At 36.5% G+C, this 16,975-nt stretch overlaps 1 pseudogene; it reads right to left on the reverse strand.

The window, feature by feature from the left end:
* Positions 1-10,909: 10,909 nt before the first annotated feature.
* On the reverse strand, positions 10,910-11,009 carry LOC113276700 (annotated as a pseudogene).
* Between the last annotated feature and the right edge of the window lie 5,966 nt (positions 11,010-16,975).

Raw genomic sequence — 16,975 nt, forward strand, 5'->3', positions numbered from 1 at the left:
TGTCGTATATTTCAAGTTCGTAACAGTCAGTTAGTAACGCATATCTTCATTTTGCAACATCTCCTTTGTTAACAGCGAGTTTGTAACGCCAAACCATTGTTGCAAATTCGCTGCTTTTATTATTTTCTCCATTTTCACCATTGTAAGCACTTTTTGAGCAATAATTTTTTTTTGAGAGTATCTACAATATGAGGAGCTAGACCCCATCACTGAGACAACAGAGGAAGCAACTTTTCATGATTGTGGTAAATGAATTAATTCTTTATATGATTTATTTTGCATAGATTTAATTGTTTTATGATTTCTATTAATTATTTGTTATTTTGTCTGATGTCGCATGCTTAGTTTAAATTACTTTTGATGCGTCATGCTTACGACTTACAGATAATGTTTTATGAAATCTAGTTTTGGGAAAGAATTAGAGTCACAACTTCTTTTGGAGCTATATTCTCTAGAGTTAATGACTGAACCACAAGAATATGAAAAGTAGTGAAATTCTGGTCCTAGTGTCTCTTCATCATGTGACAATTTTTTTTGTATATATTTTCTTATTTTTAGTATTTTCTTTTCTTAAAAATTCCGATCTTCTCAAGTCCGAGAGTTTGAACCTATTTACTACAACCACAAAAAAAATATTTAATCACAATTTAATTTTCCACTAAAAATATTGAATTTTCGGTGGACATGCAGGAACTTGGTATCGAGTTATATTAGACATTTGTATCCGTTAGCGGCGGTATACTTTCTAGATTTTGAATGTGACCATATACTACTAATACATATACGACCAATTAATATTAAATACTCCCTCCGTTCCGTTTTACTTGATGTTTTAAGGGTTTTTTTATGTTCCAAAATAGATGAGAGTTTAAGTATTTTTCCTAAATTCTTAGTGATTTGCCCTTGCTTTAGAATCACACTATACCATTAATTCTCACTGTAATGAGCAGGTATATAATTAATCCAATTTTTAAATCTATTTCATGGAGAAATATTTGATTTATCCCAAATAAATTACACCGAGATTCTAATTTACATTAAATCTAGAAATTAAAAACTAGGTAACTGAAATTCTTAGGAAACTACTAATATGGATAGAATTGAAAAAAATTTATTCTCTTTGTTGTTTGTTGATTTGCATAAAAAATTCTAAATTATCAATTAAAATGGAACGGAGGGATTCTTCGTGATATTGACCACATTTCTGATCCCTATTTGCATTTGAGTGGGTTAGTATTGCTATATATTCTGTTTGGAAAAAAGTAAAAGACAACAACCACAAAAATATTGACGGAAGCGACAAATAAGAATGACTCAAAGTCCCTTAGCAAAGTCTATACGTAACTGAAGAGAAATAGTCATGAACTTCTCCGTCTAGTGGTATCGCTGGCCAATGGCCATGCAAAGTCTTCCAACCATTTTCGAAAAGCCTCATATAATGTAATAGTAGTTGATCGGATGTGTCTGGTAATTCTCTGGACTACAACTCGAACCAAGCTCTTGTAAATGATGAATTATCCATTTTTTTAAAATAAAATAAAAAAAAAGACAAAAAAGAAGATGCATAAGTCCATTATTAATGGATTTTAGCACGCACCTTTCCCGAAAATGCCAAAATATTACTCCCTCGGTCCTACTATTAAGTGACCTATCTTATAACTAAATTTAATTATAAGGTCACTTAATAGTGGTACGTAAGTAATACCTATAAAGGAAAAACAACATACGTATTTAATTGAATAAGTGATAGGCTACGTAGCAACCTTACATTTGATTATGGTATAAATAGATGCGTGATGGATCCCATAAACCACAACCAGTGACCATTTTCTCATTTGAAAGAGGTAGTCACTACTGAATCCACGGAGTCGTCTCAAAACAATGATTTCTCATTTGCTGTCCTCTTTTCTCTGATACTGGGATTATTGCTGCTCCTGCGTAAGTACATATATATTCTCTATTTATTTTGAGATGATCCAAGATATATATTTTTGTGGAAACTAATTAATTTTTTGAAAGGCCTTTCCATTGTGCACTACATGCAGATCGGTAAAGGTATTTTATGTAAATTTGCTATTATTATTATTATTATTATTATCAGTGTTTGCTAATCGCATATGTTGTTTTTGTATGCAGAGGTGCCATCTGCGACAGCTCTAACATGCGGTGTTGACGAAACTTACGTGCTAGATAGAACAGTGCATGTCAGTTCCGATCAGTTCTGCAGGACTTGCCCAGTCGAAGTCGAAGAATTATGCAGACAGCAAGGCAGACCTGTATCCACAGTAGAGTGTAACTGGTGGAATTCTCCCCCGCAACTACGGGAATCTGTGTGCGAAGGCTGTTGTGGCAAACCTAGCCCAGCACCGCCGAATCCAATATCCTCAACTGAATGTCAAGCAGGAGATATCGATACATCTTTCCCAATGTATGTTAATTTTTCTTGGAATTGTGGTCTCTGTCAAGATGGTTGCAAAAAGAAATGTGAGCATGAAAGTAAATGCCTGCCCACAGGACAAGCGACGGTGTCTCGAGAAATGTGCACATATATGGCTTATGAAAGGCAATCAATTTTTGTGTGCAATTGCTGTTGCAGAAAGACAGGTGCACATTGAATATCATAGATGCTTAAACTTTTCCATGCATGTTGTCTGTGTGTTTTCTTTTCTCTGCTAGCTGCTGCGGTTCATCGAGGATATTGGTCTAATATGATTGGTGAACCATATAATAAACTAAATAAACCAGCTACATGCACTAATTTTGTATTTGTTTTGGCATTTGTGTTTGTATTTGAGTTACACAGTCGGTGATATATATTTTACTTGTGTTGTACGTGTTATTTTACGAATACAATAAAAAAAAAAACAGTGTGTTATTTTCCGAAGGAATAAACATTTTCCGATTGCGATTATAGGGGTTGTTTGTTAACCATTATTTTAATGGATTATCAGCCCATAATCAATTATGCAGATTTTAATGGATTATATATGTGTTTGATAACCATTATAATAATTGATTATTTTAATCATAAAAATCCATTATTTCCATAAAAAGAAAAAAATTGTTTTGAAAATTTATTATAATCAATTATTTTTTCCAACAAATTCAAGTTGAATTTTTTCTTCTTATTTTTTCTAACGGTTAAGATACATACATGAAAAATACACATGACTAAAAAAAATGGTAGATCATTGTTCTTTCCTCTCCTTCTTGAGATCACCTTTCTAAGATAATCAATTATTTGAAAAAAATGTTCGGAAAAATTTATTTTAAAAATGATTATACCAAAATCATTTATCAATTTATGATTATCTATAATCATAAATAAATAATCATAAATTTTACCAAACAAGGCCATATTATAGTATCTAATTGTGTATTTTTGAATAACTTTATTTGGGTCCATCAACAAATTTTTCAACTGACAAGTACGAACCATGATATTGGGCATACCCAAATCTTTCTAGGCATACTGAATAAAGACAAAAAAAGTTGTCAAATAACAAATCAAATATCTCCTTAACCCAAGTTTTTTTTAATGGCAAATCTACCCTTTACGTATTAGTGTTAGTAATCTGGATTAGTGATTAAATATTTTGTTTAGTGATTAACATAATTTTCAAAATTATAAAGGTTGTTTAGATGAAAAAAATTGGGAAAAAAATATCAAAGTTTTTATTTAGAAGGAGAGAAGGAGAAAGTGAGAAAATTTTAATTCCTCATTCAAATGGAGGATGAGGAGGGTCATAATTCATATAAAAAACCTAGGAAAATACATATCAACTACAACAATGATTCCCAAATGGCTGATTTCTTAGATTATGAGAATGATTTTACACAAACTCAAACTCAAGCTCAAACTCAAACACAAACTCAGGATGATGATTATGAGCCAAATCCAGATGATGAGTACATATATGAGGAACCCAATGCTTCTAATACACAGGTACACTTCTATCCTATGCTCAATCTCACTTCTATAGCTCGAAATTATCAAAAGTTTGTATTTTTGCTTCATGGTTCGACGGACCAGGTTGAGGTTCGGCTTATATCTATGATCCTAATCAACCAAATGATGAACGGTTCGGCTCACTGAATCTGTTTACATCATGCGCCGAACCTATAATTTTCAATTCCAACCTTTTGCTAGACAGTAGTTCGGCTTATATGAAAGTTTCATAGTAATCCGAACAAAATCCTGAATAGCCCGGAATAAAAATAGTTACTGGTTCGACTTATATATTCAAAATTATATGAGCTGAATATTGATTTTTTAATTTTTGAGTTAAAATATTGTTATTGGATCGGCATATATTGAGAATATCGTATAATCTGAAACCTCCAAATGTTCAAGATTCGACACATAATATGATTATCGTATGTGCCGAACATGAATTTGTTAATTTTTGGGTTAAAATATTGTTCGTGGTTCGACACATATTGAGAATATCATATAAGACGAAACCTGTAATTGTTATTGGTTCGGCACATAATATGATTATCGAATGAGCCGAACATTGCTATTATATTCCTCTTCTAGTATTTAACCTCGTGATATTCTTTGTAGATCGTGCTTGGCGGACTTGTACCCATGGAAAATCAACCTGATCCAGTAAACATGATTCACGAGGATACCAAGGATCACTTCCAAAATGATTTGGTATGTAAGAAATTTTTGTTTACCTTAATGTTGTCGGAATATTCCAAAGTTTTTCTTACAAATTATTTGTTTTGGAATGAACATAGAGATGAAAAACTAAACCCGAAGTTCTTGATTGGGTTGAGGAACACGCGATGAAGGTAAATTGTGTACTAGTTAAAGGACAACAAAGCCAAGGGGATCGGTTTGAAATGATTTGTGAGCGTAGTGGAACCGGCACTAGCAAGGTTAAAAAATGTACCGTATATGGTATTAATAGCTCAAATGGTGCTTACAAATGATGAAATGGAGAAAAATGACAAAAACCGGGTGTTTGAAACGCTTTTAATCGTTGCAAAGCACTGTTACAAAGAACGATATATACGAAGTGCTGTTTAAGACTGCCTCTGCGACCTCGACTGTGCGTCTTTTTCACGGTTGATAAACGACTGTCCAGGACAGTGCGTTCTTCACGTTCTTCCTTCACAGCAGCAGCAGAAATTTTTTTCTCTGGAATTTAATTCTCGACTCTGTGTTGCTCTAAACTTCTCCCAATCCTCTCTAAACTCTTCTCTGACCTCCAAGGACTCTATTTATACCCGAAAGCGATAAAATATCTCCTCATAACTGCTCCAAATCTTCCATTACTCGGTATTGAAGAAAAATATTCTCGGTAATATTTTCTTTCTTTTCTTGCATTTTCACGCGCTGGAATGATGCAGCAACACTCTAGAATCATTCCTACACACCTAATCTGACGACAAATTGTTCCAGGCCGCACCAAATTTGCAGAAATAACTCGGAGAATCCAGAAAATATCTTTCTTCCTCTGTTCTCTTCTATCTCGAATTCTAGCCAAATTCAATCGAATCAAAGGCCCATATCAATCCTTTTAGGATATATCACATCATTCCACAAAGTTTTAGGGATTGAATCTCACTAAAACACATCCAAAAATTCGATTAAAAACATGCAGTTGTTGCTGCCATTTTTCCCGCAAAAATGTTTTTTTGAATTGTTGAAGACGACCTCCCCCTAACCAAATCAGGGGTGTAAATAGCAGGAGCCCAGCTGAGGTGCCCCTTATCTAAATTGAGTGTGCCTTTAGTACTTTTCTCCGGGAGACCACACAAGTGTATTTCTCCAAAAACACCTAAACAAACATAAAAACACCGTAATGAGTACAAAATCGAGTATTAACAAAAGAGACATTGAGGACAATTTAGACACAAAATGTGTCTATCAAATACCTCCAAACTTATTATTTTCTATTTCTCGAGCAAAATTAATCTTGAAAATAAATTGACTACACTTAGCACGTGCAGCAGGCCGTTAAGCCGCTAGGTGGCCCTAGCGGCGGAGTGTTGTCTCCGGAGGGTTTACCAGAGGTGTACCCACAAAACCTTTACTCCAGACCCTAACTATCTACGCAGAACCTCGGAAAGCACTAAATAATCTCCTTGGTTGGCATACAAACAGTGACTATAGGAGGAAGTACCCTGATGCGAAATTCCAAAATTCATATATAAGTGACAGAGCTCTACTCAGATAGTTTCACTATGGACATCATAACCGGAGTCAAAACTAATCACATGGATAGATAAAGAGATGGATATAGAAAAACATAGATGGTTTTGATGTTTACTAGGTGAATGGTGTTTCCCATATCTGTCTAAAGGCCACTACTAAAACGAACCTATCCTAATGGACTGAGATACCGGTCTGACTAATATCAACACACTGGCATATACAAGGGAACCAGTGGTTGATAATGTTAACTCTAGGTCAACACAACTGGCATATACAAGGGTACCAGCGGTTGATTAAAAAGAAATTTTTTTTATTTATTATTAACGGCATGAATAGATCTTTTGGATCCAAGCGCATGCTTCTTGTCAGCAGATTACATGATAGTTCCCACGGGTCCTGCATTCCACGCTTGCTTAGGCGACGGATACAGGGAGAACACACACATATTGCTATCCAAGTGTTAATGATTATTCCGATTGGTCTAATTGGTCTGGTCCTGCATTCCACGCTTGCTTAGGCTCTGGAGTTTATTTATTGCAACTAAAAGCTAATAAAAAAATTCTTCCCCACCCCCAAACTTAAATCTAACATTATCCTCAATGTTTCTAATGAAAGAGCAATACCAAAAATTAAAGTAACACGAGGAATCAGTAAGAGAGAAGTCATAAAGATAGTACTTGGGTGAAGAGAGAAATTAAAAACTAATATACAACAACCAATCGCCTCGATGGTCAATCAAGGGTAAACAGGGTCCTCCAGAGGGACCTCCTCAACATCACCTGTAGGAAAGGGCTCTAAAAAGGGTTTCAATCTCTGACCGTTAACCTTCGAAGAACTATTACCATTTGGTGTCTCGATCTCAACAGCTCCGTGAGGAAAGACGGTGCGAACAATAAAAGGACTCGTCCACCGAGAACGTAACTTCCCATGGAAAAGATGTAAGCGGGTATCATACAGAAGAACTTTTTGACCTGGAGAAAATGACTTCCTTAAAATATTTCTATCATGCACAAGTTTCATTTTGTTCTTATACTCCTTCGCACTAGCGTAAGCATCTCTACGAATCTCTTCTAACTCATTGAGCTGGAATTTCCTATGGGCTCCTGCCTTGTCAAGTGAAAAATTTAGCTGCTTAACAGCCCAATAAGCTCTATGTTCTAACTCAACAGGTAAATGACATGCCTTGCCATACACAAGCCGATAAGGCGACATTCCAATGGGGGTTTTAAACGCAGTACGGTAAGCCCATAAGGCATCAGTAAGCTAGACGACCAGTCTTTCCGATTAGGATTAACTGTTTTCTCTAATATACGTTTTATCTCCCTATTGGAAACCTCTACTTGACCACTAATCTGCGGATGATACGGGGTAGCTACCTTATGTGTAATACCATATTTCTTCATCAAAAGCCTAAAAGGTCCATTACAAAAGTGCGACCCTCCATCACTAATTATAGCACGCGGTGTACCCTATGGTCATTGGTGTACACGCAACCGCCTCAATCCACTTAGAGACATAGTTGATAGACGCATTTTTGTGTCTAATTTGATCTCAGTACTATATATTGTTGGCACTCGATTTTGTATTTATTATGGGTTTTTGTATCTCTGTAGGTGTTTTTGGAGAAATAAACATTTTTGGAAAAATCGGCTCGAAAAGTTGCTTGGGACACCCCGGAGGACTGTTGCTAAACGGACCCCATAATTTTCTAAGGAGCACCCAGACTATGTATAGCCCAAATTTATCCTCAGCACCCAAAAACTTGTCCATAGCACCCAAATTTTCTATTTGCACCCCCACTCTGGATAGGGGAGGTCATCTTCTCAAATTCAAAAATGAATTTTGGCGGGAAAACTTTCTTTTCAACTGCATAATTTTAATTTGAGTTTTGGATGAGTTTTAGGGAGATTAAAGCGCTGATTTTTGTGGGACGGACGTGATATAGCATAACAAGGTTGTTAAACCTTATTTGGTTGAAAGTATTTGGCCGGATAATCGGGATGATGCGAAACAGGGGTGATGTGCTCACGGGTTGCTGTTGGAAGATTTTCTCGACAATTCAGGGAGTTTAAACGGCTAGGAAAGGTTCTACAACATTCATTGTTATCTAATAAAGAGTTTGGAATAATTGGGAGAGTTTAAAAACGCGTGGAGAGAGTTTGGCAGAGAAAATAGTCCGAGAGTTTTGTAAGAGATAAACTCGGATTTAATCGAGTTTTATCGATCTTTAATTGGTATAAAAAGGATGGTCGATCTCCAGGAAAAGTAGAGAAGGTTTGGGGAAAGTTTGGATGAGAATAGAGAGCTGAAACCACAAGCCAAGGATTGTTTCTGCTGCTGCTGCTGCTGCCGGAGAAGAAGAAGAATTCGTGAATAATAAGCGGCCGGGAGCAATCTATTTATTATGAAGAACAACGACTCCCAGTTTCTGTCGTTCCATAACAGTCGCAAAGAAGAGTCGCCATTAACAGCAGTTCATCACTATTCTTCTTTGTAACAGAAATCTGTAACACTGTTTCACTGTTGCAAATCAGCTGCTTTACACTTTTCACTCTTTTAATCAAATTTTGAGCAACAAACATGTATTTTGAGCAAGTGATTAATATGAGGAGCTAAACCCTAACTCTGGGATTACGGAGGAAGCTTTATTTCACGCACGTGGTAATTTTAATAATTCTTTTTATGATTATTTGCATTAATTTTTAATTGATTTATGGTTTTTATTGAATGGGTGATTTTGGTTGATGATGTATGCTTGGTCTATGTATTTTTGATACATCATGCTTTTGATTTACAACCATTGCTTTTCAAAAACCTATTTTTAGCAAAGAATTAGAGTCCATATTTTTAGTATTTGAGCTATAAATGATTGGAATTATTATTTGAGTCACATGAATGGAATTTGGTGGAATCCTGAGTCTTAGTACATCTCAATATCGTGATAACTTTTTGTATATTTATTTTCTATTTTTATTATTATAAGTCTAAGAAATTCTTCGCAAGTCTGAGAATCGAACTTCTTTTTAACACTTTTACAACAACTGAAAAATTACATCAATTTTTGACGCCGCCGATGCGGACTTGCTTTTAGGGTTTTATATTTATTTTTCTTTAATTTATTTTTTATTATTTTTTAGGTTTTTATTATTTTTTCTTATTATTTTTGTTCGATTTTACGTTATTTGGGAATTTATCTTTTGTCTACAAGTTTTGGATCATAAAGAGAACTGATCCAAGGAGTTTGGTGATTTCGTAAAGCCTTGGAGCGAAAGTTTAAAGCGAAAAGAACGGAAAGGAAGACAATTTTTTTTTCTTTAGTGATTTTTTTTTCAGGGTTTTGTATTTTTTTTCTCCTTATTAGAAAACAACAAAAAAAATATATTAGGGTTAGCTATTATTTTGTAATTTTTCCTTTCTTTTTGGGACAGTTTTGGACTTTTGGATTTTGGGACATTATTTTTATTTTTTATACCCTACGGAAGGGTACCTTTAAATATAACTGTTTGCAGAGAAGGAGGACAATTACGATATTGTCTCTGCACCTTGGGTTCGTACACTGACATCAGAGTCAGTGTCCCGAGTCGACTACAACAGATTCATCCCCCGTCTGGAACGGGAGGTAAGATTTGAAACACTCGCGAATCCCCTGTCAGCGAGTTACTGGACTCCTTCGTTTGCATATATGCTGAGGACTTGAAAACGGCTGCTTTAATTTCCTAGTAAAGGGCAAGGACTGGCCATATAAGATAAGGGTTCGGATTTCATCACCGTTCTTTTCTTGTCCGCCTTTGGAAAACGAAACCAAACGCGAACCTAAGCCTAAAAGTCTGACTAGAACGAGACCTATAGGGTAACGAGCTTAATAGGAAAGTCGTTCGAAAAATATTGGTTACTCTTTTGAGCATACTTCGAAGTTCTTGATGGTTTATGTGAGTTGAATGTGTGACTGCGCCGCCTTGTAATACCGGTGAGGCCTTGGGTATCAAAGCTCCAACGAGCTTCCCTCGCCTCTATTCAACTTACTTTGACTCGGATTGATTCCAGAGGGGTTTGCTCAGATTGTAACGAGTTCCTTTTCTAAAGAATATAAGCTGGTCTAGAAACAATCTAAGTGGAGCCATCATGCTTTTTGTTTGCTAGAAATTAATAGGTTTGATTTGGTTGAGTCAGCCTTGTTTTGTGATTGCATAGAATTCACTTCCTTATTCTTTTGCATGCCTGAACGTAAAAGAGACGCTGTAGGTAGATTTGTTAAAGAGAAACCTAGTAGTTCTAAGCGTCTTGATTACCTTAATTTAGAAAGTCCGGTTTTTGAAGAGTCCTGTCTTGAACGTCCGGTTGAGGAGAGAATCCCTGATATTCCGATAGCACCAGAAATATCAACTTTGGAAACTTTGTTGAATCCAACTAGGACTACTCGTCCCTCGTGTATCACGTTAGTTGAAACAGAAGCAAACTATGAACTTAAACCGGGAACCTTACATATGCTCCCAATCTTTTTAGGGAAGGAAAATGAAAACCCCTATTTCCATGTTAGGGACTTTGAGGAAATTTGTAGTACCCTAAAAATTAGGAACCTTGATGATAATGCTTTGAAACTAAGGTTATTTCCCTTTTCCTTGAAAGATAAAACCAAATCGTGGTTGTATAGTTTGGCTTCCGGATCCATTGAAACTTATGAACAACTTACATCTGCCTTCTTGAACAAGTTTTTCCCTAGGCACAAAACATCGTCTATTAGGACGCAAATATGTACGTTATCTCAACAGGAGGGAGAATCTTTGTATAAGTATTTGGAAAGGTTCAATGATCTATTAGCCCAATGTCCTCATCATGGTTTAGAAAAGGTTAGGTTAGTTCAGATCCTTTACGAGGGTTTAGATTATTCCACTACAACCACAGTAGAATCCATGTGTACAGGTGGGTTTGAAAACCAAACAGTTGATGATGCGATGACATTTCTGAGTGAAATCGCTGAAAAGACCCAACAATGGGAAAATAATAGGGGACCTCAGAAAACAATTCTTCTAGGTAGAGGAAACGTCAATAGGGTAGAAGGAGGCTTTGAATCAGATGCCAAAATTGCTGCTATAGAAAAAAGGTTAGAAGCTTTAGAAGTGGGTCAAACTAGTGCTAGAGAGGAACCTTTTTGGGAAGGCCAGAATAATGAAGAGCAAGCCAATGTTCTTTATAATAACACTAGATTCGACAACCGTCAGAAATTTGACCCATATTCAGAAACCTATAATCTGGGTTGGAGAAACCATCCGAACTTTTCGTGGTCTAAGGGCCAGAGTCAAGGTCAGTTTAGTAATTCTAATGCTCCCCCAGGTTTTGTTTCAAATAAGAACTCTTCAGGTCAGTTTCAGAACTCTTCAGAGAATAGAATGAATAGCTTAGAGGAATCTCTTAGTATATTAAGAAAGAGCCAGGATATGTTAGCTCAGAGCCAGGAAATTTTAGTAAAGAACCAAGTTAGTTTTCAACAGGAAACCAAGCAGAACTTTCAAACTAATGCTCAGACTCTTGCTAAGTTAGAACTTCAAGTCGGCCAAATAGCTAAGACCTTAAGTGAGAGAGATAACGGAAGGTTCCCTAGTCAGACTAATCCCAATCCTAGAGGAGTTCATGAAGTAGGTGCAAAACCATCAAATCAGTTGAATGCTATTAGAACCCTTAGGAGTGGTAGAGTAGTAGGCAATCAGGTAACCATTCCCGATAGTGAACATACTGTAGTTCACCCTTCAGCATCTCACCCCTTAGGATCACCACTAGCTAAAGAGACTGATAAAGTTTCTAATAATGTAAATTCGGTTCCTGAGAGGTCTGATTATATTCTTAGAGCCCCATTTACCAAACTATTAGTACCAACAAAGAAGGAATCAAACTTTAATGACATATTGGAGGTTTTTAAGCAAGTTACCATAAACCTTCCTTCATTAGATGCAATTAGGAAAATTCCTGCTTATACCAAGTTCCTTAAGGATATGTGTATGCGAAAGCGAAAACTTAACGTCCATAAGAAAGCCTTTTTAGATGGTAACGTAAGTTAAATCATTCAGAATTCCACAACTTCAAAGTACAAAGACCCAGGTTCCCCTACCATTGCTTGTACAATAGGTACATTCCGGGTAGAAAAAGCTTTACTTGACTTAGGAGCCAGTGTAAACTTACTGCCGTACCATGTGTACTTACAGCTAGGACTTGGTGAAATGAAACCTACTCAGATGACACTGCAGTTAGCTGATAGGTCTGTTAAAATCTCTCGAGGTGTTATAGAGGATGTTCTCATTGAGGTCGACAAGTTTATTTACCCAATAGATTTCGTGGTCTTAGATACCCAACCTGTCCCTGACCCAGAGAACCAGATACCTGTGATTTTAGGTCGCCCATTTTTAGCTACGTCTAATGCGATCATGAACTGTCGAAATGGTATTATGAATCTATCTTTTGGTAATATGACTATTGAGTTGAATATTTTTAATGTCAATAAGCTACATTCTGAGCTAGATGACACGTGCATTGAAGAGGTGAACATGATAGGAACCTTAATTCAGGAGTCATTACCAAACATCATATCAGAAGATCCACTAGAGAGTTGTCTAGCCCACTTTAACATGGATTTCGAACCATTACTAGCTGTTGAGTCTACCTTAATTCCTTGTTTAGAAGAGCCTCCTAATTTGGACCCTAAATATGAATTTTTAGGGCCATCTAAGACTTTGCCTGTGATTATAGCATCTGATCAGGACAATAGGCTAGAAATCGTGCTTCAAGACAATAAGGAAACTCTAGGGTTGACCTTAGAGGATATGAAACATATAAGTCCTAAAGCTAGTATATCCCAAAAGAATTTAGAGGATGAACCACCTGATTATAGCTTAGAGAAAGCAATTGACCTTTTTCAGGAACCTGATGGTCTAGAAATTCGGAATATTATGACTAGTTTATCTAGAGACACCCAAAATTCTAAGTTTGGGGGTAGTGAACTAGAAGAAGCTCTAGAGTATTTTAAATACTCTCAGGATCTGGAAATTCAAGCCATAGTTGAAGGTCTTACGGAGAGTAGTGATTACCTTAAGTTTGGGGGTAGTGATCGTCAGTTATCCCCAGTAGATGTCCCTGACTTGGGACTCGAGCCAAGTGCATATGAGGTATCACTTGAGTCTATTCAGACTCCACAACCCGGTCCTCCTGATACTGTCCAGGAGGAAATCCAGCTATTAAAGTCCCGTTGTTCGGTTGAATCTATTTTTCAAGACACTCATATGAAGCCCAAGTGCGCGCCCCAAATAAATCCAGTTGTCTTGCAAGAAACTTTCAATGAGGTTGTGATCCTTATGTTATTTTTTCTGTCCTGTGCAGTTGTTTCATATTAGTGGCAGTTTTATTTGGTTTTGATGACCCACAATTATTTCGACTACTGATATATGATTTGAAAGGTAACTAGCCATTTTGTGATACTTGATGTCTGGCTGAAGACTTTAAACTTAGCACTTCTTGGTAAGTAAACCAATCTCATGCAACACGGTAATATCTTTCCTTAACTATTTTACTTCAAATGGTAACAATTTCTCCTTGTTCATGCTTTTAATTTTATCTTTAGAACATTTAGGGCAATGTTAGATTTAAGTTTGGGGGTATGGGAGAAACATTGTAGTTGCATTAATAAACTCCAGAGCCTAGAAATTTATGCTTATTAAGGATGTCACTAACCAATCTAAGTGGATGGAAGCATCTTGGTTGTAGGAGTTCAGGAACCAATCTGATTAAATGGCAACATCTAAAAGAGTCTATTCATAAAAGCACAGAGCTCAGGTGTTAGTAATAACATGATAGTTTCACCATATCTCGTTGAGTCCTTTTCACTTCTATTTTTATTTTATTTTATATTTTTGAACTATGTTTCTCTAAGTGATTAGGTGGGGTCCACGAGTCAAGTTGTTACCATTGCTCGGGTGAAATAGAGTGATTGAGTTACCCCAAAAAAAAGAGACCAGACCAATTAGACCAATCGGAATAAACCTTAACACTTGGATAGCAATATGTGTGTGTTCTCCCTGTCTCCGTCGCCTAAGCAAGCATGGAGTGCAGGACCCGTGGGAACTATCATGTAATCTGCTGACAAGAAGCATGCGCTTGGATCCAAAAGATCTATTCATGCCGTTAATCGAAAAAAAAAATAAAAAAAAAATTGTTCTATGTAGTCAACCACTGGTACCCTTGTATATGCCAGCTTGTTGATCTAGATTTAGGTTATCGACCACTGGTTCCCTTGTATATGCCAGTTGTCTTGATATTAGTCAGACTAGTATCTCAGTCAATTAGGATAGGTTCGTTTTGGCAGTGGCCTTCAGACAGATATGGGAAACACCATGCACCTATTAAACATCAAAACCATCTATGTTTTTCAATATCCATCTCATTATCTATCCATGTGATTAGTTTTGACTCCGGTTATGATGTCCATAGTGAAACTATCTGAGTAGAGCTCTGTCACTTATATATGAATTTTGGAATTTCGCATCAGGGTACTTCCTCCTGTAATCAAAAAGTATGCCAACCAAGGAGATTCTTTAGTGCCTTCCAAGGTTATGCGTAGATAGCTAGGGTCTGGATTACTAAGGTTTTGTGGGTATATCTCTTGTAAGCCCTCCCGAGACTATAACTCGACCACTAGGGCCACCTAGGGGTTTAAAGGCTTGTTGCATAGGCTAAATTCAACCGACGATGCCTGCGACAGTGAGTTAGGATTTTTATTTTTATTTTTTTGTATTTTATTTTTGCTCGAGGACTAGCAAATAATAAGTTTGGGGGTATTTGATAGACACATTTTTGTGTCTAATTTGATCTCAATACTATATATTGTTGGCACTAGATTTTGTATTTATTATGGGTTTCTGTGTCTCGGTAGGTGTTTTTGGGGAAATAAACATTTTTGAAAAAATCGGCTCGAAAAGTTGCTCGAGACACCCCGGAGGACTGTTGCTAAACGGACCCCAGAATTTGCTAAGGAGCACCCAGGCTATGTATAGCCCAAATTTATCCTCAGCACCCAAAAACTTGTCCATAGCACCCAAATTTGCTATTTGCACCCCCACTCTGGATAGGGGGAGGTCATCTTCTCAAATTCAAAAATAAATTTTGGCGGAAAACTTTCATTTCAACTGCATAATTTTGATTTGAGTTTTGGATGAGTTTTAGGGAGATTAAAGCGCTGATTTTTGTGGGATGGACGTGATATAGCATAACAAGGTTGTTAGACCTTATTTGGTCGAAAGAATTTGGCTGGATAATCGGGATGATGCGAAACAGGGGTGATGTGCTCACGGGTTGCTGTTGGAAGATTTTCTCGACAATTCAGGGAGTTTAAACGGATAGGAAAGCTTCTCAAACATTCATAGTTATCTAATAAAGAGTTTGGAAGAATTGGGAGAGTTTAAAAATGCGTGGAGAGAGTTTGGCAGAGAAAAGAGTCCGAGAGTTTTGTAAGAGATAAACTCGGATTTAATCGAGTTTCATCGATATTTAATGGGTATAAAAAGGATGGTAGAGATCCAGGGTATGTATAGAATGTTTTGGGAAAGTTTTTAGGAGAATAAAGAGCTGAAACCACAAGCCAAGGATTGTTTCTGCTGCTGCTGCTGCCGGAGAAGAAGAAGAAGAATTGGTAAATAATAAGCTGCCCAGAGCAGTCTTATTGTTCTGAAGAACAACGACCCGCGAACCTCTGTCGTTGTTTAACTGTCGCAAAGAAGGGTCGCACATAAACAGCAGTTCATCTTTCTTCTTCTTTGTAACAGAACACTTATTCACTGTTGCAAATAAGCTGTTTTACACTTTTTACTCTTTTAATCAACTTTTGAGCAACAAACATGTATTTTGAGCAAGTGATTAATATGAGGAGCTAAACCCCAACTCTGGGATGACGGAGGAAGCCTTATTTCACGCATGTGGGAATTTTAGTAATTCTTTTTATGACTATTTGCATTAATTTTTAATTGATTTGTGGATTTTATTGAATGGGTGTGATTTTGGTTGATGATGTATGCTTGGTCTATGTATTTTTGATACATCATGCTTTTGATTTACACCCATTGCTTTTCAAAAACCTATTTTTGGCAAAGAATTAGAGTCCATATTTTTAGTATTTGAGCTATAATTGATTGGAATTATTATTTGAGTCACATGAATGGAATTTGGTGGAATCCTGAGTCTCAGTACATCTCAATATCGTGATAACTTTTTGTATATTTATTTTCTATTTTTATTATTATAAGTCTAAGAAATTCTTCGCAAGTCTGAGAATCGAACTTCTTTTTACCACTTTTACAACAACTAAAACATCACATCAATAGTCTACAGCGACAAGGATGTATAAGTTACCAAAAGAATTAGGAAACTGACCCATAAATTCAATACCCCACACATCAAAGACCTCAAAAATTAAAATAGGGTTCAAGGGCATCATGTTCCTACGGGAAATGGTTCCTAATTTCTGGCAAGGCTCACAGAGTCTTTAAACAACGAAGGCCAATAGAATCCACACTGCAATATCTTAGCAGCAGTCTTCTTTGCACTAAAGTGACCCCCACAAGCATGATCATGACAAAAGGAGATAACACTGGACTGGTCACTCTCAGGTATACATCTCCTAATAATCTTGTCTGGACAATACTTAAACAAATAAGGATCATCCCAAAAGAAATACTTAACCTCGGCTAAAAACCTAGAACGATCTTGTTTACCCCAATGTTGGGGCATACAACCAGTAACAAGATAGTTCACTATATTTTCATACCAAGG

This window comes from Papaver somniferum, chromosome 4 (genome assembly GCF_003573695.1).
Source record: "Papaver somniferum cultivar HN1 chromosome 4, ASM357369v1, whole genome shotgun sequence".
NCBI lineage: Eukaryota > Viridiplantae > Streptophyta > Magnoliopsida > Ranunculales > Papaveraceae > Papaver > Papaver somniferum.